The sequence below is a fragment of the Haliaeetus albicilla genome, chromosome 4, assembly GCF_947461875.1.
Source record: "Haliaeetus albicilla chromosome 4, bHalAlb1.1, whole genome shotgun sequence".
Classification (NCBI taxonomy): domain Eukaryota; kingdom Metazoa; phylum Chordata; class Aves; order Accipitriformes; family Accipitridae; genus Haliaeetus; species Haliaeetus albicilla.
The window spans coordinates 19,676,108-19,699,143 of record NC_091486.1 but is presented as its reverse complement, the minus strand read 5'-3'; the positions used below and the strand labels follow the sequence as shown (position 1 = coordinate 19,699,143).

The 23,036-nt window shown below is 38.0% G+C and overlaps 1 long non-coding RNA gene across 1 annotated transcript in view; it reads right to left on the bottom strand.

Annotated features, from left to right (window-relative positions):
- Window positions 1-1,208: 1,208 nt before the first annotated feature.
- The window catches only part of LOC138684980 (uncharacterized), a 66,862-nt gene continuing 45,034 nt past the window's right edge, over window positions 1,209-23,036 (bottom strand). The window contains exons 3-4 of the long non-coding RNA XR_011324197.1: window positions 6,222-6,270; window positions 1,209-3,856 (exon numbers count right to left, since the gene is read on the bottom strand). This is a non-coding gene — a long non-coding RNA (uncharacterized lncRNA). The remainder of the gene's footprint in view (window positions 3,857-6,221; window positions 6,271-23,036) is intronic.

The following is a 23,036-nucleotide window of genomic DNA, read 5'->3' as shown; positions in this document are numbered from 1 at the left end:
CTGTGGTCCCAAATGAATCTGTGGCGCGGAGCTGGGTGCTGAAAGAGTCTGTGCTACTCTGCGGTGTTTCTCCGTTCTTTCAATAGCTTGTTGTTGTTGTTTTAACAAAATAAAACGCGTATTTTGCTCTCGAAATGCCTTTCCTGGTCAGAAAAGGAGAATTGTGGATTAATTTGACCGAATGTTGTTGTTCCACAGTAAGAAGGAAGGTGAGGCTGAATCTTAATTTTTTTCCAACAGCAAGAGTAGTTAGTTGATGAGCCTGTGGAAACCTTAGTATATGCAATGCCGATAAGGTAAGTATTTTGCCCATAGGTTGTAACAGACAAAACCTGGGTTCCAGAAGCTAACTAAAGAATATTTAATCAAAGTGCAGATATACAGACTTGGTGCACTATAAGCAACATAAATGTAGTGTTAGTACAATTATAAAGTTTGTAGATAATCTTGTACTTTTTCTATATATCTAGATGCAGAAGCTGATAAGTATAATTTACTGATTGTCTTCACAAAGCGTAGAAGCCAATGGTTTGGATTTTCTTTTCTCATCTCTTTAGTAACAGTATAAGCAATTTTTATGTTGCCTGGGAGGAGTGTCAACAGGATTATGAAATGTGGTTCTGTACTTCAGTACTGCCTATGACTAATATTAGCTGGGAACTTCCACTGAGAAATACCCAACTGAGGAACTTCCTTAAATGCAACTGCAAGCACACAGTCATTCTCTGAAGCAAAGACTTTAACAGAAACAGCCTGCAAACTGGCTTTGGACCCAGTGCAACATTCCTTACTTTTGTAAGTGATGTCAGTGATTTCTGGAGACTCACTACCCTGGGGAAAGGTTACCCTGCATGAAAAGCGAGCAGTGCATGAACAGGCAACCGTGCATGCTTGGGAACAGTTAACATACATAGCAACTATTGTACTGAATGTAATACATACTTTTTAACATGTTGTGAAGAAAAAGCCAGTGATGATAATGACAGCAAGAGAAAGTAGCAACAGCTTTGTAAAACTAATGCTATTCATCTATATAGAATGTAACTAACCTGTGTTACGTATAGAGAGAGTGCAACAAGATGGAGGGTGAAATACTTCTTAGAGATTGAGTGAATTCTGAGTGAAGCTCTGGAGGAACTTAATTATGCAGACCCTTGAGCTTTGTTTAAGTTTTATCCTTATTGTGTCTTCCTCCCTTCCCTCCCCAGATCACTGTATAGTGAAGCTGAGTTTCTGTAGAACAATGTAGGGAAAACACTTACGTTGGAAAATTCGTTTTCTCTAGCATCAGTGCCTTTTTGCCATAGAGACAAGTATTCAGGAGATTTTACACATAAGCATTAATTCCTTAGACCTGTCAATGTGAAGAAGTGAGATATTTTGATATCAACTGCATTACATAGGCCTTCTCCCTCTGTTCCTTGTTAAAATTCAGTAAATCTTGGTAGCTGATTTAGATAGAGCTACATTATATTCAGTATCTAATTTAAAAAACGTGATTGATATAAGGAACCTTTGCACTATTTGTTGAATGTTGTTTGATCCCAAGCCCTTATTCAGGCTGTCAGTGTGGAGTAAGAATGGAAGAAGTCAAAGAAGAGATGTATTTGAAATAACACATTTCATTTCTGGAATCTTATGACCTCTTTTCCTCTTCTGCAAAAAGGGGAACTATGTAGTGCAGCAAGATCACAGATTCCATGGTATTATTTTTGTTTCTGTAGTCTCATAAAATTCCAGAGTTTGGGGAAAAGGAAGAGACAGGTGTTGATGCAAAGTCATTAAGTTAATGGACCTGTGTTAGTGTACCTATAGAACTTCTTGTCAAAACTGTTCAGGATGCGAAAATTTTGGATGTGTTCAAGGGGAGATTGGGCAAGTAAGTACTTGAGAGATTCACTGAGGGAAACTAAAGAGACAGGCAGCATCAATCTCAGGAAGTTCTCTGACCTGAAAATAGCTGGCAGCTGGGAGAAGACTCTGAGGAAGTATTACATATGCTTGCCCTGTTCTTATTCTTCCCAGGGCATTGATTTCTAGCCACTGCTGAAGAGAAGATGGGTCTGAACCAATGTGGCATATGTTCTTATGTTAATGGCTTCATGCTGATACAAATGTGTAGGAATTTCTCTACATTAAACAATCTTCTGTAAAACACAGGATACTGTAAAAGGATAGGGAACATTACTATTGCAGAAGCTCCAGAAGATCTTGGAACATCCATTCAGAATTATTTCTTATTGTTTTAAAATATCCATTTGGAAGATAAAAACTTTGAGCAGGTTTGTTAGTCAGTGAATTTTATCTGGTTTGTGAAAAGACACTCTGTGTAGTTTGACTATGTTTACAGTTAAATTGTGATGACCAACAGATCAGCTGCATAATATCATGGCTTTCATTCTTAGTAATCATTCTAACGGCACACAAAATTTAACAGAAGGTATGTCTATGTAAATAAACAGCAAGGCAACCTTCTTGATTGGTGGGCTGCAAAGAGATCTTGAGGAAAAGGCCTCACAAAGAGTAGTGGATAGTGATTTTTTCCATTCTTTAGCTGGTGACAGCATCTAACTATTTAATGCAATTTATTTAGTACAGGAGTTTTGAACTGGCTTTTCATACATGCCAGTTAATATTGTCCTAGTTAAAAACTGTACAACAGAATAAACTTTCCAGGCTTCCTCCTAAAGCAAAATTTATAGGGAAAGCTAGTAAAATGCTTTGATTCTGTTCCATTTTTTAAGGAAAACACAAATCCCATTTAATTATTTTTACAAGATGACAGAGCAATTGGAAATATATCTATAACTTCCCTGACACATGGAGTTGGTATACTTCCTTTCAACATGATTTGGTTGTATGTTATAGTGGAATTTGAAAATAAATAGTTCTGTTTCTCTGCACAGTGAAAAAATATTTTGGAATGATTCATCTCTGCAGTCTTTTTCTTGTTGATATAGTTGTTCCAGCTCCTCATGTTAATTTTTAAGTTGTTTTATAAATTAAAAGATGGCTTTGTGACTTCAACAGAGTGCTTTTCTTGATTCTTACTCATAGTCATCCTATGAGAGTTTGGTGGGTCTAAGCTTGACTAATTAGAATGTGTAAGACAAAATAAGATGCTCAGATGAGTGTTTCTGTAAATCTTACAATGTACCATTGCAGTGAAGTTCTTTACCCAAGTAAACCAAAAAGATCTGAGCAGTCATTGAGCAGTCAGGCTGCTCAAGTTTTAACTAAAATTTCTTGGTGTCTACATGCATCAAAGATAAATCAGCAGCTGTGCCTGCTGAATTCTATGGTAAATCTTCCCCAACTTTAAGCAAAGAAAGCTTGAAGCGATGTGCTGTGTAGTGGCTTACAACGTACTGACACTGTGCTTGGGTGAATACAGCCTCGTTGTCTGTGAAGCTAAGAGGACTAAATGATAAAGAAGAATGCAGACCAGCTTCTTGCAAATGATTTTTGTTCTTACCATGTTGAAAACAGTAATATGTGTACAAAAACATAAAGAAAAAAAAAAGGATAACTCATTGAGTGTTCTCAGTTCTAATACAGAAAATACATCACTGGTAATAACTCTGACTTTCTGAAAGAGTTGTCACACTTTAAGATTTATTCCTGGTGAAGTAGGGAGAGAAACACATGATCAATGGGTTTGGGCCTTTTTGCATAATTAGTGGCAAAATGCACGCGCACATGCACGCGCGCACACACACACGCTCACTTCCTTCGTCTGGCACAGCTTCAGTCTTCTTATTCACCAGCTGCTAAGTCATTTTCATATCCGTAGCTGCTTCCTCTGAGTGAAAACACACCTGCTCTTCTAGCATTGTATCCATTTATTGTTGGCTTCCTAGAAGGAAAAGATGTAAGAGAATTTTGGCTTGTATCAGAGATCTGAATAAGCATGGGATAACTCAAAACTGCCACACTATTATAAAGCTATTATATGTTAACTTGTCTGTATTAATTAACAATTCCCTTCACTAGATACACACTGAGAATTAAATGTTCTAAGTGGTATTTTGCTCACATTATTTTCTGTCTGTGCCATTTGGAAATACACTTATTTGACTAGGTTTTGACCGTTGCTTTAGTGTTACCACATACCTGCCAGCGCTCTTAAATTGCACCGCAATCAGTTTATTGTGTATTAAATCAAATAGGAGAATTCTATCCAGAACTGAAAAATCATTCCCTGCAACGGTGAGTAACCACTGCATTTTAGATTGCATATTTAGATTTTAATATGGGGAGTAAAACCAGGAAAAAGAAAGTAATAGATGTTGGGTTAGTTAGGAATAAGAAAGTAGCTCCTTTCCTGGTGCTCAGCTTTACCTTTCCATCCGTACTCTGAAGTACAGCCAAATTGATAGCTGTCTCTAAAGCCCTCTTTTAGATTTGATCTACGCTATGCCCTGAACCTTATAGAAGTGATCTCAAATTTCTTCTCCAAGTTCTTCAGAGGCAATATACTCCTACTTTGTTGACAGATAATAGAGTAGCTGAAGACAAGAATCAAAACAAATTTAGGGTTACGGTACCAGCAGCTTCATGGACGCTGCTACAGCCCCTGCTGTATAGCTTCTTTCCTACACAAAGTATGGGACTTGCTGAAAAGCAATGCTTTAAGTAGAGCTGCTGTCTCTGGGAAATATTTTGTAGTCCCGGATCCCTTCTAGTCACATCTCTTGGAGATGAAAATTCAATTTTGCATGGACTAATTAGGGCAGATCACAGAGATTATAATTCTCCAGTCTCATAGCTACAACAATCTTTGGGTTCCAGCCTCCATTCTAACAAAGTTTGCATGTTTTATGGTGCAATAGGCAGTAGGTCATTCCCACTTCGCTGCTTTTAACAATCAGCTTTACTGACTGATTTTGTATTTTACTGGTGCCTAGAACCAGCCCTCTGAAGATACCATCCTTGCCAAAGGCAGCATCAGCTTTACCTAAACCATTTCTAACATATGTTTGCCTGTTTTGAAGATCTATATTGGTGATAAAGATTTCACAGCCTCCCAAGGGACCTTCTGTTCTTTCTTACAGATTTTTTTTCTAAATCTCTAATTATTCTTCAGTTGAACCACATTTCCACAAGGTACAATGAACAAACTGGACAATATGCTCCAGCTGAGACTTTCCATCATAATTTTCAACAAATACATGCTGACTGTTTTATATCCTTAAAACAGGACAAAAACTTAAGCTTGTTCAATTATTTGCTCCAGTATTTTTCTCAGAATGAAAGTAAAGCAGAACAGTATGTAATTCCTTGGTTTCTTCTGTTCTCTCATCTTAAAGATAAACATGACGTCTGTCCTTTTTCATTCTTTTAGAAGCTCATCTGCTCTCCACAAGTTCTCAAAGATAATTGCTAATGGCTCCAAAATGTCTTTATTCTGTTCTCTAAGTATTCTGAGAGGAATTTCTTCAAGCCCAGCTAGTTTCAAAATATTTTATCTAAGTTATCATTCTAGCCTGTATTCTCTCCCCTTGTCACTGATACTAATTATTTTAGCCAGCTGATTGAGGTTGACCCTTCCAGTGAAGAAAAGTAAAAAAAGGTATAAGCCTTTTCAATACCATCTCTAATTGTCCTTTCTCTCCACTGAGTATTGGGTCTCTCTTTCCTTTGTCTTTGTCTTGCTACAGATGTATTATCAGAATACATCTCTTCTGCCTTGCTATTTATCCCATTTTGTGCCTTGACTTTTCTGATTTTGCCATCATTTTACATTGTTGTGTTATTCTTTTACACTCCTCAGTAATTTAACTTAGAGCATAGAAAGTGGAAACTTTATTGAGCTTAAGGTAGTTAAAAAAAATTCTTACTGTTATTTAGCATGTTGGGATTTTTTAAAGCACGTTTGTTATTTTGTCCCTAGCATTGGGGTGGTTTATGTTATCTCCTGTTTTTCTAAAGGAGATGGACAATCTCTTAAATGTCTTGATTTATTTTTTTCAAGGATCATAATGATGTCTGCATACTGGATTTAGGCACTTAAAATGTCTGTATAGATCTAGTCCTGACTGATTTGCCAGAAGTCACACTGTATACATTTATGTTAGAGATAGGTCTGAAGCACAGAAATGTCTTGCTCACATCAGTGGCTTCTGATTCCTGCCTATTTTTTTATCTGATAAAAGCAGGATTATTTGGTTACTATCTGATTTGTGTAGGTTTATTTTGTGCTAGCAAATTGCCTTACTTACCAGTCCTTCTTTGCGTGCCCTTCATTGTCCTTGTTTATTTCTACATTGTCTTGGGAAGAAAAAAAAAAGAACGAAAGAAAGAAAAAAAGTTTCAGTATGTATTTTTCCCATCTGGTTAGTCCAGCACTCTTCTTAATTAGTAAAATGCCATCCTGTCAGATTCTCTCCTGCCAGGAAGTCATTCAGCTACCAAATCACTTCTTCACCTCCATCATATATTTTAACATTTGAAAACAGCAAAACTGTAAGATATCATATTCTTCCTTACAACAGAAAAAGCAAAATCAACTACAGCAATGCTAATTAAGTGTAGTTTAGGATTAATTTGAATTTAAACCAGGCCTCATGGGATTTCAGAGCACGCACCCAGAGTGTCATAAAATATGTAACAGCACTTCTTCTCAATTAACATTCATTTATTTGGGAACAATAAAAAGCAGCACAAATAGGCACAACCTGTTCCTTACTCTTTCCCCAGTAGATTATGCTCTGCCCAGACTGCTTTCCCTACTGATTATTCCAAAGGCCAGCTCCTTCTTATATCCGGACAATACCAGACTGAAACAAGTATCACTGTATTCCCTTTCTTGAGGCTTAAACCTCTTTTTCCATTACAAAGCCACTTAAAGACAATGTATTGTCTATTAAATCATAAGCCTTATATTTGAATACATCAATTGTGTTGCAAAAACATAGTTACTGTGTTTCTTTTCCATTGTGCCAAATGGAATACCAGCCATTTTAAGATTACTGTATGGTTTAATTAATTTATTTTTAAAATCCTTGTCATATCAATACAAATATTTAAATCAGTCAATACCATCATACTTATTATAAATAACAAGGTTAATAAATGCTAAAATTAACTGTTCTTTCAAAAAAAAAAAAGTACAGTCTCAAGGAAAAACCTAAACTATATCTGTATTTGGAATATATAAATGTATTTGTATTGTTCGTAAACAATTAGGAAACATAGGAGAAAAATGCGAAGTTACAAAGCTTCATGGACAATTTTTGTAGAATTTGCTGAAGAGGAATTCAATAGGAGAGAATTCTGTATATTCATATCATTTAATAGAGATTATAGCATTTTTCTGGCTTTGTTAATTTTTTGTAACTGCTATAGAATATATAACAACAATCTGTTTCTCTTAAATTCTGTAGGAATTTTTGCTTTTACATGGAAGCAATTTGAAAATAAATATTATCTATAATTACACCAACTGGGTATTTCTCCCAAAGTATTTCTGCTGTATTCTGACTGGTCTCTGGTGTGGGCTTTGCTATGTTTTCTGGCCACCTGGCAGGTATGTTGAGGTGACCTTTAAATAAAATGGAGCAGAAGTACAAAGGGTGAAGTAAACTACTCAGAGAATTTTCTGCATGTAGAACTCACTTCCCTAGGCATCCACTTCTGGTTGCTGTCTCTGAATCAATAAGGGCATTCTTATGCAGGAACTTCTACTTATGTGGAAGTAAGCAAGGAAAGACTAGGTGATTGTGGCTTAGCACTGGGTACCATCGGTTCTGTAGATGTGACTGTTCCCAGGTGTGAGAAAGCTGAATAAGCTCATTGTATAGACATATCAGGTTTTAGGTTTTACCACTAGTAGCCCAGAAGAGGATGAGAGCAATTATGGTTTTTCTTCCATAGTGTAGCTTGTGAAAAGTGTTTTGTGCTAATTGAATGATAAGAATTTTCTTTGAGTAAAGGCCATTTCCATAGTGTGCAGCCAGGCTAAAATGTTATGCAAATGTAATGCAAAATGTAACGCTAGTTCACCTTAATTCTTATTTATCCTTAAACTCCAACTAAAGAAACTGAAGGTGCCCAGGCATCACTTTAGTAACTGAGCAAATCTTTCTTCTTGCTTCCAGCAACATAGTCATATAAGGTGTCAGCATTTCAGCCAGTAGGCAGAGACCCTGTGAATATTCCTCGGTTCCCTGAAGCTCTCCCTAGCATACTTACACTGTTCTCTCAGACTGGATTCACTCCAAGAAATAAGTATAGCAAAGCCAGTATTTTAGAACATGGAAACAACCTCCCCCCAACTGGTCTTTATTAATCACTGTCTCTTTGGACAGCATTTTGCTTCCCTAAGTGTTTGTCAGATTTGTGCCCCAGGCATGCATACTTGAGAAATACAGTTTTATTTGGGTATTGAATAACACAATACATCTCATTAGTAATGAGATGCTTTTTCTGACAGAAAATAAGACTTATTAAACATGACTGTTGTGTTCATTCAATGTCTAAACAGTACCTCGCTGCAAATCCCAATCTACTTGAGCAGACATACAGTAAAATACCATGGGTAATACTTCATTATATCATTAGCACCAATGATAATAAACAGCAATAATGAATCCCTTGGCCTCTTTTATAATAAAAGAAATGAGAGCGTAATGTAACAGTACAGGAAAAAAACAGTAGCTGACAAGAGGTTGAGATGGGTATACAGTATATTGAAAAAGGTTAATTATGGAGAGATGTCAGACACCAATTATTTCATCTGTAATAGTAGTGTTCTGTTACATTGTAAATACAGCTTTCACTCCTATTCCTACTTTTCACGGCCAACTAATATGCAAAGCATCTTAGGAATGGTCCTGTATATTGGGAATTTTTGCTAACAAAACTGAGGAATGCAAGGTAAAGCTTCCTTTCTTTCAGCCAGACACTGTCTTTCAGCATGCATTGGTCTTTCTGTTTGTTCTTTCTCCCCCAGAATCGTTTCCATTCCTTCTAGATCTCTTGTTTTCATCCTCTGTTGCTTCTGCATGGCTTGTAAGAGTTTCTCAGTTTTTGCTCTGCCTTTGCCCAGATTCCACCAACTCTCTCCAACTCAGCTATTCCCTCCTATTCTGCTTCTTATGCCTCAGAAGCCTCCTAGCCTTTGAATTCTATGGCCACCACAACTTTTCCCAGTTAGAGACTTCTTCACAATGGCTTGAATATGTTTCTAGCGTATGTATTCTGGCCTGACAAACACCAGCCCCATAGACTGGCAGCATAAGAAGCTTCCCAGGTGCTTAAGATAAGGAAACAAAAAGATTTTTTTCTTTTGCTGCCTTAATACTTCAGTTGAAAAATACATGAAGTGGAAAAGTAGTGGAAAAAGTAGTATGGAAAGCAGGAATTCACCTGCCTTTAAAGACATGACCAAAGAGGAAGAAAAATGATGAGATGAAGAAAACATTGCTGTAACAAGGGATTCATAAGTACAGACCGAGATATATGTGGTGAGATCATCTGTACCTAGATGATGAATCCGAATTTTCAACTAGCAACCTGGAAGGAGCCATGACTGTTGTCAGCTTTGAGTTATTTCTAAAGAGCAGCTGCAGTTGTAAAAAGACAAATCCTATTTGCCAAGATGCAGGCTTGCTCATGACTGTAAGAATAACAAAGGACACTGGATTATGGAAAATTAAAAGAAAAGAGTCCTGAAGCAAATTCTAGCAGTGATAGAAGGTAAAACAGAGGACTACTTGGGTTCTAGCCTGCATAGTTCTAGTTAACTCTCCAGCCATCCTTACCTTTTCCCTGACAAGCATATTTTTTCACTGTCTGATCTCACCCCCTCCACAACATTCAGGGTAATGTTCAGACTGAATCTTTAAATCCACTCATCATTCAGAGTATATTAGACTGGGTTTTTAACCAAATTGTTGTTCTTGTTTTTTAAACCTGTAAGTTTTCAAAATAAATTGACTTGAAAGCAGACATCTATCTACATTCTTTGGATGTCTGAAGGCCCTACAAATGTCAGCCTGGCAGCAAGGGTAATGAATATACAATGATTATATTACCAGACTTATTTATTTTATCAGATTTATTTATCTTCCTTATCTCCACCCCTATTTCATTTTGACATCTGAATGTGTTTGGCATTAGGGTAATGTTAAAAAAAACCACCCCAACAAATAGCTTGGCTAAGATTAATTGAACTGCTTCTAAGAGAACAAGAACTGACTTGAACTTTTTTCTTTTTTTTATTAAAAAATATGGCATTTACCTGAAGCTTATCCAACTCTTTTGGGATTTTTCCCATCTGTGCTGCAGGTACCATTTCCCTATTATTTTTAACTTTTCTCTTGCTAATGCTTGAAGATGAGCATGCATACATTGCTAGTAAGCATGTCTCAGCTAGCAGCTACATAAATAATACAAAGAATAAAAATAGGTTACTGGAAAATACAAAAGCACTAAAAGATTTGAAATGCTGTCAAATACAAAAGGTGTTTGGGGAAATTATTAAAAATGTTGTCCTCTTATGACCTTCATTTTCATATTTCTCATACGTGTGTATAATAAAACAGCATGATTCATTAAATACATAGTTTGGCATTTGGGTTCACCGTATGTTTTTGAATATCAAAACGATAGCGATTCCACCTCAACAGTTTTTTCTTATAATGTACTTTGAACAGAACATTACAGATGGTGCTCCTTGATTGCTCACAAAATTTTAGATTTGTAGTTTTCTGAATAATTCTCTTAAGTTATCTAATGGATTTCAAGATTTTGTGTCAGGTCATTGAGGCAATGGTGAACTTCCAGGTGAAACCCAGAGTTATTTCATGGTAAGCAATAACATAGAGCCCTGTAAGTTTTATCTGTGGAAGGTGTTCTCAAATTAATCAGATTTTGCATCAATACAGTTTTGTAACTTGGATTATCACTTGTCCATTCATAATTTCACAGATCACCCTACCCATTCACAATCCCATAACTTCCTTCTGGCAACACAAGTGCAAAAAGAAGGTGTACAGGAGGTGTGAGCATGGACAGGCTATCAAGGAGGAATATTGAAGCATTGCTTGAGCATGCAAGGATGGAATTAGAAAGACCAGAGCTGAGCTAGAGCTGAAACTAAAAGGGATGTGAACAGCAAAAAAAATGCCAAACAAACTTGTCAGGGCACACTGGCAGCGAAAGGGAGACCTGGAAAAACATTGCCCTTTGATGAACGAGGCAAGTAATCTAATAATGAGGGAGAAAGCTGACACCAATGCTTCGTTTCTGACTTTATTGGCAAGGTCTGCTCTCAGGCCTCACAGGTCTCTGTTCCTAGCAGCAAAGCTTGGAGGAAAAAGTTAGTGTCCACAATGGACAACTGAATCAGAATCAGCTTGAGTAAACTGGGCGTATGTAAGTCCATGGGACAGATGGGATTTATCTGGTGGTGCTAAAGGAGTTGCTTGTTGTTGTGTAAGGCCTCTCTAAAAATCTTTTGAAAAGTTGTGATGATTAGGGAAAGCTCCTGATACCTAGCAAAATGACAAATATTATGCCCATCTTCTGAAAAGGCAAGGAGGAGGATCTGGTGAACTACAGACCTGTATTCCTACCCAAAGTATAGGAACAAGGTATTTATAAACATGTCATTTCTAAAGAGATAGGATGATTTGTTCTAAACCATAGATTTTCATAAGTCTTTATTATTGCATTTTAGTAAATAGGTTTGGGGTCTTGATTTTCTTTCTATCATACTTCTTCCTGCAAAAATTCTTTTGAAAATGTCTCCATGCAACAGCTGACTCCCACACTGAGTCTTTTCTACAGAATATTGATAGCCAGGGACTACAAACTGAGGACTATTAGGTGAGCATCAGCTTGGATATAGCTTGAGCTTGGAACTATGGATTCAGCTCCTGGCATTGTTCGGTAAATCATTTGCCTAGTCCAGAAGAAAGTTACACAATTTAATTTTGGAATTTGGCTTAATATTTACAAAGCAGAGCTAGCAAGGAGAGAGAGCAGGTTCTATTTTGGTTTAAAAAGAGTTACATTTTTCCTTCTACTTAAGAGGTGATAGACCCTGGTTTGCTTTGTCTCCTTTTCTGCACTCCTCTTTTTCACCAACCCCATATGGGTAGAGCAGCATCTGCAACCTCAGTTTAGCTTTCCTTTCTTCTGGCAACAGTCTGTGTGGTTTTTCTTCAGAGCTAAGACAGCCTTGGGCTTGCTAAGGCGCTTTATGGTGAGCTTCATATTGTTGAGCTTGATGACTAAACGAATGTTTTCTTTTAAATTCTTTGAACTGGTATTCTAGACTTCTCAAAACTAGGTAGCTCTTACCAAAAGGCTTTACTATTTCTCCCTGGCCCAAGCAGTGAGCCAGCATTTGAGACCTTGTATGATTCGTTGCTATATGAATGAGTTAATTAATGGTTGAAAATGCTTTGGGATTCTTTGATTTGTTTTCTGGTCAGGTAATACAAAATCTGTTTTTCAGTGAATACTTTATGAATAAACAGCAACAGACAGTTCTTTGCTAACAATTTCTGTGTCTGACTTCTCAGTTACTCCTGCTCCCCAAAGCAGCTGCCTAGACTCCCTTCTGAGGTCTAGCACATGACTGTCCTGTGCTTTGCTGGCCCTTTTTTTGCTCTTTTTAAAGTTGCAGTCCCTCCAAAGAGGAACCTTGGCTTATAGCATCACTGTTCATCAGTTCTGTGTACAATTTAGTGTCATTTGTTTCTATGATAGTTTCTAGCTGTCTCATTAAAATGCTTCTTCCAATTAGGATAACCAAGAATTACCTGACTCTAATTAGGTTTCTGTTTGCTTGCAGATTGAACACAGGCTTGATGGCTTTATGATTTTCAGTATAAATATATCCTAAACATTTCTAGCACACAGAAATGTGGATAGATTCCACTTCCCCACAACTAACACAGAAGTTCTCTATTCCTCTTTGCTTCTTCTACTCTTGTAATTTAATATGAACCAGTAGACAGCTATAATCCCTGCTTTGTACCATACTCTGTCGTGATGCTTGCTACGTTCTCTGCTTTCTTTGCCTATGGCCAGTCTACCAATATTGGTGATGATAACTTCTTCTCCTGGGCACACTGTGAATGAAAGGTCTGTGGTTTATTTACAAGGGAATCAAAACATTCTGAACATTCTGTTCACCATTTGTCATTGACTTTTTGGCCCTCTCAAAAATACGTAGTTTTTACCAAGTTCCCCCATCATCACTATCATCTAACCTGCACCTTTGGTACTAGCAGGGAAGCCTTCAGGCAGATGGCTTTCTGATTTCCTCAGGTCTTTTTCCCCTGTACCAGTGAAGCCTGCTCAAAAGGCTCCTCATCAAAATAGTGCTGTAAATAAGTGTCCAAGCTAGAATGATTGACTTCACAAGATGGGTGATGATGGTGTTATAAATTTATTGTACGATAAGTTTTCCTGCTATGTGCAATCTCTTGCTGACTAATTAAGGTGCTTTTGAAAATATCTCCTTTACACTCATCAAGCCTTAGATTCGTCTGTTAAATATGAATTGTACTGTAGAGAGAATTCTACATGTCAATTTATAATTTCTCCTCAATACAGCAAGTCATCATATCATTTTATATTTTGACATTTAGAGAACTTTCTTGTTATTTGCAAATACCTTTCTATGCACATTGTAATAGAGGCTCTTACTGATTATTCATGACATACCCCTGGATACTGCTGTTATTTCTGCAACCTACTCTTGAAGCCAAATCAGTTATTTAGAAGCCATGGGGATTGTGACATTAATTAAAATATTAAACAGTCTAGTTCTATCAAAGTGCTTGATCCTGTGATCTTTCCCAGGTGAGCTAAATGTAAAGAGAGGATACTACATTTACAAAGCTGTGAGCAATACACACGTGTATATTTCTTTTAAAAGAGAAAAACACACGGGTCACAAAACATGGTATTCTTTCCTCATCTGTCATTCACTAGATTGTGCTTGTAACGTTAGAACTTTATGTACCAGTTTTAATTCAGCTTCAAGGAACTAGAGATTTTTAGAGCCCTATGTATTAGAATAGTCATGAAGGATGTTTTACAACTACATTTGTGTGTTATAACTCAGGGAACTCTGACGTCTATCAGTATTTCAGAGACTGAACATCTCCTTTCTTATTTGAAGTTATACTGCTTCCATGAATCTTACTTTGCTGAAGCTTCTGTCCAGCTGTAGCAATATCATTTTTTCAGGTGAAAAGCTATTATTAGAAAAGTACTGTTGAGATTTGAGTTGTCTTTCTATATTATTTTATAACTGGAAATAGGAAGAACCATGCACTGTACACTGCATTATGATAAACTCTGAATGAAACATTAATAGGTAATTTATTGGATTGGTCACAAATTTGGAATTTTGTTGGGAAGGATAAGGAGAGTTTTCAGATTTGAACGTAGTAAATATGGCCAATAAAGTTTAGCTGTCAAAAATTCCTAACTGATACAATACAGAAATACCTAAGCTGTCTTTTAACAGTTGTGTTTGTTTGTTTGTTTTTTTTCGCCTCAGTCCAACACTGTGGTATAGGGGCAGTGAGTATTTGAAAGAATGTTATTAGCACTGCAAAAGTACCTTTTTTCAGCACAAGTTAACACAGAGGGTGGGCGACTACAGTGGAAAGTCAGTTGTGTGGGTATATGCTGAAAGGAACTTCTGCAGGAAGAGGTGTGATAGAAAGAAAACCTATAATCCAAACATATTTGCACAAAGGCAATAATTAATAGAGAAAGGTTCTATGATAAACCATGGATTTTCATAAGAAGCTGTCCTATTTCTTCAGAAACGGCATGTGTCTAAGTACCTTTGTTTCTATACTTTGAATGGAAAAAAAAGCTAACATCCTGAATACAAAAAAATAATAAAAAAACACAAACAGAAAGAGCAAAAAGAACTGAGGTCCTGTAAGATACAAAAAAGAAAAGGTTCTGTATCTGACAAGAGGAGCAAAGACTAAACCACTTGGTTTAGTGGGCATGGTTGACTGTTGGACTCAATGATCTTAAAGGTTTTTTCCAACCTGGGCAATTCTATGATTATATGAAAAAAATGATATGTGGTTTGGTGATGGCCAAGTTTCTTATGGTCAGGGTCTCTTTCTTCCCAGTGATGTGTTCAGCTCAGGCCAAAATAGCTATGTTTCTTGGCACTTCACTTGATATAATAAAATGCTGCAGGACCTCCCCCTGTTCCTCTCATAGCACACTTACTAGATTAGTCCAAACTCCTCTACTCAGATCTGGTAGATCTGGCATATGGGCTACCAGCTGCCTATAAAACACTGGTTATCTTCATTTTACAGCAGGAAGAAAGCCTTTTTAGTTAGGCATTTTATATATATATATATATTTTTTTTTTCTGTCAGAATGCCTATTTTTATTTGAGTTTCTTTCATCTCTCAACATATTTAGATTTTAGATCATGAGTTTTGAATTGTTTTGAACTAAACAAACAGAAATGTCTTTGCAGCAGTATGCTGCAGCTTAAGAAGATGTCATGTTCTGACCTATGAGAGAGAGAGGAGAATGTCATACCTATCCCATAGCATTCATCTGAGGCAACTAAGGGATGTTTCTCAAACACTGAGTGAGGACAGTGTAAGTTCAGGAAAAGCTGGCTGACCAGAAATATTGGCAGAAGCTGAGGGATACTGGTTACTACTACTATTTGCACAATACTTTAAAGCCAGGTAGCCATGAGAGATTTAAAATTCCAGCAAGTTTTTTGCTACTTCTAGCTTATCTGGTTCTTGTCTGACTTCTTCAGTGATGACCACCCATAGAGTCACTTAGAAGTCTGTTACCATTTCTAGAACATATCTAACAGAATGAATAATACTGATACATTTTCTTTCTTCCAGGACTGCAGAAATCTATGTACAATTTACTACAGATATAAAACTGTAAAGCTTTTTGTTCTTTGGTACTGTGATGCTATCATTTGTACTATCGGATATAAAATTTTTAGTTACATTTCCTGTTCAGAGACTGTTTAAAATTTCAGAATGGCAGATGGGTGCTTTTTTAGCCTTACAATGAGAAGTAATAAGCAGCAGTACAACACTCACTAACAGGTTTCTGTATTTTTTTACTGAAATAACAACTATTGAAATATCAGTATTTATTCATCGGATTTGTTCATCTGCATCTCCACAGGCCATAGATGTCCTTGGCCTCTTTATTTTTTTTACCAGATGGCAGTCACAACTGCTTTTTCGTCCACTTGTTCTGTATTTATATATTTCAAACAGATTTTTAAATGGATCTCATGGCCTAGTGTGATCATTTAAAACATTTATATCAAAAACATTTTCCCCCATGTTTTAAACAAATAGAAATACAACATTCCTCCTTAGCTAATAAATTCTTATACTTTTTTCTCTGTAATTCTGTGAGATAGACTTTGCAGGAAATGATCCTCTGGTTATCAGCTCTTTAGAGATACATGGGTTGGAAATAAAGAACAGAACTGATCATGTCAACTCTCAGGTTCATATTTTTATCCTCTCGGGATGGGAATATTAACTAAGCAGACCTAGCCAAAAAGATGAGAAATGATGAAGAAAAAAGGTGCACCTCCGTAGCATTATACTTAGAATCACAGAGTAATTTAGGTTGGAAGAGGTTTCTGAAGATCATTTAGCCCAACCTTGTGCTCAAAGCTGGGTCAACTTCAAAGTTAGATGTGGTTCCTGAGGAACTCATGCAGTTGAATTTCAAAATTCTCAAAAAAAAGGGAATTTCACAACTTGTCTGAGCAGCCTGTTCCAGTGCTAAATCACTTCTGTAAACCTCCTAGCTATGCCCTTGCTAAATACAGCCTTCATCACTGCAACGGGAAAATGGGAGACCTGGTTACCCAGGACACGGTGAAGGCTGAGGTACTCAACGACATTTTTGCCTCAGTCTTGACTGGCAAGTGCTCCAGCCACACTGCCCAAGACGCAGAAGGCAAAAGCAGGGACTGGGAGAATGAAGAACCACCCACTGTAGGAGAAGATCAGGTTCGAGACCATCTAAGGAACCTGAAGGTACACAAGTCCATGGGACCTGATGAGATGCGTTCATGGGTCCTGACAGAACTGGTGGATGAAGTGGCTAAGCCACTATCCATCATATTTGAGAAGTTGTGGCAGTCTGGGGAAGTTCCCACTGACTGGAAAAGGGGAAACATAACCCCCATTTTTAAAAAGGGAAAAAAGGAAGACCCGGGGAACTACAGGCCTGTCAGTCTTACCTGCGTGCCCGGCAAGATCATGGAGCAGATCCTCCTGGAAACCATGCTGGGACACATGGAAAATAAGGAGGTGGCTGGTGACAGCCAACATGGCTTCACTAAGGGCAAATTGTGCCTGACAAATCTGGTGGCCTTCAACGACGGGGTTACAGCATTGGTGGATAAGGGAAGAGCAATGGACATCCTCTACCTGGACTTGTGCAAAATGTTTGATACTGTCCTGCATGACATCCTTGTCTCTAAATTGGTGAGACATGGATTCGACAGATGGACCGCTTGGTGGATAAGGAACTGGCTGGCTGGCTGTACTCAAAGAGTTGCAGTCAATGGCTCGATGTCTGAGTGGAGAGCAGTGATGAGTGGCGTTCCTCGGGTTGGTATTGGGACCGGCACTGTTTAACATCTTTGTCGGCAACATGGACAGTGGGATGGAGTGCACCCTCAGCAAGTTTGCTGACAACACCAAGCTGTGTGGTGTGGTTGACACGCTGGAGGGAAGGGATGCCATCCAGAGGGACCCTGACAGACTTGAGAGGTGGACCTGTGTGAACCTCATGAAGTTCAACAAGGCCAAGTGCAAGGTCCTGCACATGGGTTGGGGCAATCCCAAGCACAAATACAGGCTGGATGATGAGTGGATTGAGAGCAGCCCTGTGGAGAAGGACTTGGGGGTATTAGTGGATGAAAAACTGAGTATGACCTGGCAATGTGCATTTGCACCCAGAAAGCCAATCGCATTCTGGGCTGCATCAAAAGAAGTGTGGCTAGCAGGTCAAGGGAGGTGATTCTCCCCCTCTACCCCACTCTTGTGAGACCCCACCTGGAGTACTGTGTTCAGCTCTGAGGGCCCCAGCATAAGAAAGACATGGACCTGCTTGAGTGGGTCCATGAAGATGGTTAGGAGGCTGGAGCACCTCCCCTATGAGTATGCTAAGGCAGTTGAGGTTGTTTAACCTGGAGAGGAGAAGGCTCCGGGGAGACCTTATAGTGGCCTTCCAGTACTTGAAGGGGACCTACAGGAAAGATGGGGAGGGATGCTTTAACAGGGAGCGTACAGACAGGGCAAGGGGTAACAGCTTTAAACTGAAAGAGGGTAGATTTAGATTAGATATTAGGAAAAAAATCATTACTGTGAGGGTTGTGAGGCACTGGAACAGGTTGCCCAGAGAAGTTGTGGATGCCCCATCCCTGGAAGTGTTCAAGGCCAGGCTGGATGGGGCTTTGAGCAACCTGGTCTGGTGGAAGGTGTCTTTGCCCATGGCAGGGGCTTTGGAATTAGATGATCTTTAAGGTCCCTTCCAACCCAAACTATTCTGTGATTCTATGAATCACAACTGATTCATGTTCAACTTGCTCACCAGGACCCCAGGTCCTTTTCTGCATAGATGCTATCTAGCCAGTTGGTGTCCTGTTCTTTCTCCCCTCCACTCCCAACTTTTCCCTTCCTTTCCCCATAACATTTCACTCAGTTGTTTTCTGGATTTTTTTTGGTAAGGGACTGTCTGCTGGTTCTATAAATATAAACCTACCATGTATGTCCTCTCTCTGCTATAAAACTTCCTGTTAAGCCTGTGGGGTTGTGAAGGACTGCAAGGCCTATGCATTTTGGTTTTCCTTGGTGAATCTTCCAGAAGCTGCTGATGTGAAGGAGCTCAACCACCTCCCTGAAGATGAAATGGGAGCCTTCATGTCCTCATGAAGAAATACATAGAAGTTCTGCAGGTGTAAAATTTATTTTTAATTTGAGATGTAAGTACTATTTCATTAGATTCTAGAAATGGTCCTTGTTTTCTACTCTCACAATTTGCCTTGTATGTATTTTGTATATGTAGCTTCTAAAAGCGTTTAGGAGATTCATCTTAGAAACTACTTAGGAAATATAATCAGCATACCACTAAAACCTTCAAAATAGATTTACTTATGGATAGTAAAATGGGAAGAGTGAAAACATTATAGGAATAAGAGAGTTCCATGTTGTTGTAGAAGAGGAGCAGAAAGGCTATTGAACTAATTGTATAATAAGTTATTAAAAGAACTGCTTTGGTGACAGATGGAAATAAACACTGCTGCATGAATAATAATCATGTTTTTCCCTACCCGAAGATCAACTCTAGACATTCTGTCTGAATTAATTTTCCTTTAAATTAAGAGAAAAAAAACTAAACAGAAAACAAAAGCATTAATGAAATCCCTGCGTATGACTCCTTTGTAATATGCTATCTTAACTTTCCCTCAAAAATAGAGGCTATCCTCGTGTACAAAACATTTAGAAATGTACATGTATATGACATAAAAAGCAGAGAGAAATAACATACCACATTATATCAGTAAGAATTCAAAGAATAATTGCAGCTAAAAAAAAACCTTACAAAAAAACCAAACAAAGATCCTCCCCCAAAACTGTCAAAAAATGCACTCCTCACAAGAAATTAATTACAAGAAACAGAAGTACATTCTGCATAGAAATGATGGTCATATGAAAATAGAAGCCACATACTGATACCTTTACGTATACTAGTACTCCCCCTCTGTCTGTATAAATAAACGACCCTCTCTTTCTTATTCAGTCCTCTCTTCACAGTTTCTTCAAATCAGATTAAGTTGTTCAGGACAGCCAGTATTGTTTTCTGTGTATTTGTACAGTATGTGAACTCTCAAAGTCTGAGACCTCTAGTGCGCTGTCATAACAGAAATAAGAACTGAAGTAATAATCATGATAAAGAAGTAGGGAGGTAATTCTGTGATTTTTACGTAAGTGTAATTCACATTGATTCTGAGATAAGTTCTGCCAAAAAGGTATGAATACATGATTAGGCGGGTGGTACTTCAAATCTTCTGTGTCAGCTCTTTTGTTTTCCAGGTACCAAGGTTTATGTGTTGCTTATTTCCAAGTAGGAACATTTTCATTTTCCATTTTGTAAAGCACTAAGCATATTCTTTGGCCTAAATAAATAATGAGTTCTAAAATAGAAATGTCCCTCAGAGCAGCTATCAGAGACATGCACTGATCTTGTTTGTATTGACAGACGGTTCAACTCTGATTTTTTTGTATTATGTCTTTAAGCCTGTGAGGTTACACTCCTGAAACTATTTTAGTTTCTGAATTGAGCAAAGCTAGTCCTATTGCAAAAAGCAGGTATTTCATGTACCCAGAGGTCTGAAACAATTATATGTCTTTCCTAAGTAATCAGCATAATTTTTCCTAAGTGTAGCATACGGCAGGCACACTTATACCCTAAGATGCCCTTTTTATTGCTGAGTACTGAACTGAGCTGCAATTTCATATACATATATTATTTTTGTATGATAGCCATTACAATGACATTCATATTTTAATATTACCTATGACAATACCAATGATTTGAATTTGCTCTGAAAATTTTGTCACGAGTATTCAGTTATACCTTGTGTTCAGCTGTAGGTGTGCATGTAGTCAGACAAGTTCAAGTTGGGCAAAAGAGTTTCCTGAAAGAACAACCAATACAAATGCTTCCCCAATCAGTCTGTCACAGGGTAAAGATTCACACAGGCTCCACTTTCAGTGTCAGGATAGGAAGTGAGCGAGGGTCTTTTCAGAGGTATGGCTGAAGAACAGTCATGTATTAGAAATCAAGGTGAGAATACCTCTGGGGACAGACTAAATGAGAACTGAATCCAGTATGTGTAACTGACCCTCAGGAGAAATTTAGCACTGTGCTGAATGCCAGCTGGGACCTGGGCACTAAACTATGAGAATTAGGTATTGAATAGATATAAGTTGCTTATTCATCTTGCACAAGTCTTCCTCTCTATGCAAGTTTCATTCAGAAGGCAGCATGGAAATCTCACGCTGCTTTTGTGTATTGCACAGTTCAAATGTTGCGTTTGTTGCTCAGTAGCTCTTACTTCAGTGAGCTTTTTGGAAGAAAAAAGCAAGCTGTCTTCTACAAGATTCAGTTAGGTAGTCCAACAGAGTTTTATGGGTAATTTTTATAGATAGTTAGACATGCTAGAGAGGTAATTTTGAGAAACCAAGAGCTTGAATAGTCGTACTGTCACCACAGGCTATTAATAATCTCTTTTTTTTTTTAAATAGGAAAAGTCTTCATTGCTATCCAGCACCAGGATTGACTTTCCATGTGACCCTGTAAAAATTCTGTTTTCCTCTTCATCTTGCCCTTGTCCTGCTTTTCCTTTGGCCAATGTTTCACACTTAAGCTCTCAATTTAATTTAAATAGAGAATTCTTCAGTACCAAATAATTCACTCTGTACTGCAATGTTCTTTATGCATCTGAAGCACATACAAATGATGAATAATACCATCATCTTACAGTGAACAGCAGCTTTCTAGTTTGTATACACAGTACAAATCAGCATTTATCTAGATTTTATATTAAAATCAAAGGGGAAAAATGGATTTTTAAATAGCTACTTTACAAAGTAAAAAGAAACCTCCTGCACCTGCAATAGCTCTAGAACATAAAATGTTCTGGCTTGGCTCCAGCTACTGTGAGCAAATCCTTGACTATAGCTTTGAATGGTGGGAGATCAGTATACTTCAGAAGAACTGATTTACCTTTTCCCCCACTTTGGAAAATCCAAAATGACGATCTCCCTTCAAAATGTAATTTAAGAAACACATATATTTCAGAGGTAGTTCAGATGAGCTTCAGACACATAAAAGCTCAAGAGAAGGTTGAACTTAATCAATTAATCAATTTTATGTTGTTATTATGTTTGTTTTATTTTATGTGTCTCTGAGAGGAAACTCCAGGGAGGAAAAAACCCAGCAGATCAGATCAGCTTGGTGACCACCATGATCTCTGTTAAAAAATTGTAATCCCTTGACATCATGCAGACACCCTAGATACCCACCCACTTTAGGATTGCCCCACATTTAGTAACACTGCTAGTTTCTGCAGCACATTAAGCCTCCCATCGCTATGTTCTGCACAATACCAAACTGCATATCTGTAAAGGCACCGTGACTTGAATGATCCATTCGTAATTAAAGTAGAACTATAATGCATTTTCCCCACCTCCCACATACCTATTTTTGCCACTTTCCTTGTTCTGACTCAGAGAAGATGTGAAGGGAAGCGCTGAGGCCTTGCCTAACATACAGCATCCCCGGAAACCACTGCCCTCCCACTCGGTTTGCATCTGCACAGGAAGTACTGCGTGAGCAAGCTACTGCCATCGCGTGCTGCGTTCCCCAGTGTGCCTTTGACCAAGATCCAGCTCCTAACAGCAATATTGAGTCCTCAGGACTCAGCATATTGCTACTAATTCAGACGTTTATGCTCTTGTATTGTATCTACTAGCTAGCTCAATTCTCAGAGAGCTCGAAGAACTGGAAGTTGCGGGAAACTTTCTACCGTACACAGATCCCACAATGGCAATCACAGTAGCTGGGACACTCTACATTTGGAATGCAAAATAATGAAGAAGGGAATGCCATGCTTACACAAATAGACGTGCCAAAAGAGAAAGGTTGTCTAAAAATCTGTGTGTCTACATTTTAGGTGTTTCCCTCCTGTACCATGTTAGAAGCTTAGATACTCAAAGTTCCTAAATTCCAAAGTTCCTCAAAGAAACCTTCCTTCCTCCACTCCTTACCCCTCCCCAAGAACGTATGCCCTGTTTCTGTGTTTTACTGTGTGCAAACCCTGGAAAAAGAAGTCATGCAGATTAGGGACCTGAGTGCAGGTCTCCTTTCTCACAGAGGAGTGCCCTTCTCACTAGTCTCAAATCAGGTTCTTGCTTATAAGTTTCTTTACTGGCTCCTAGAAACTTGTAGTCAGC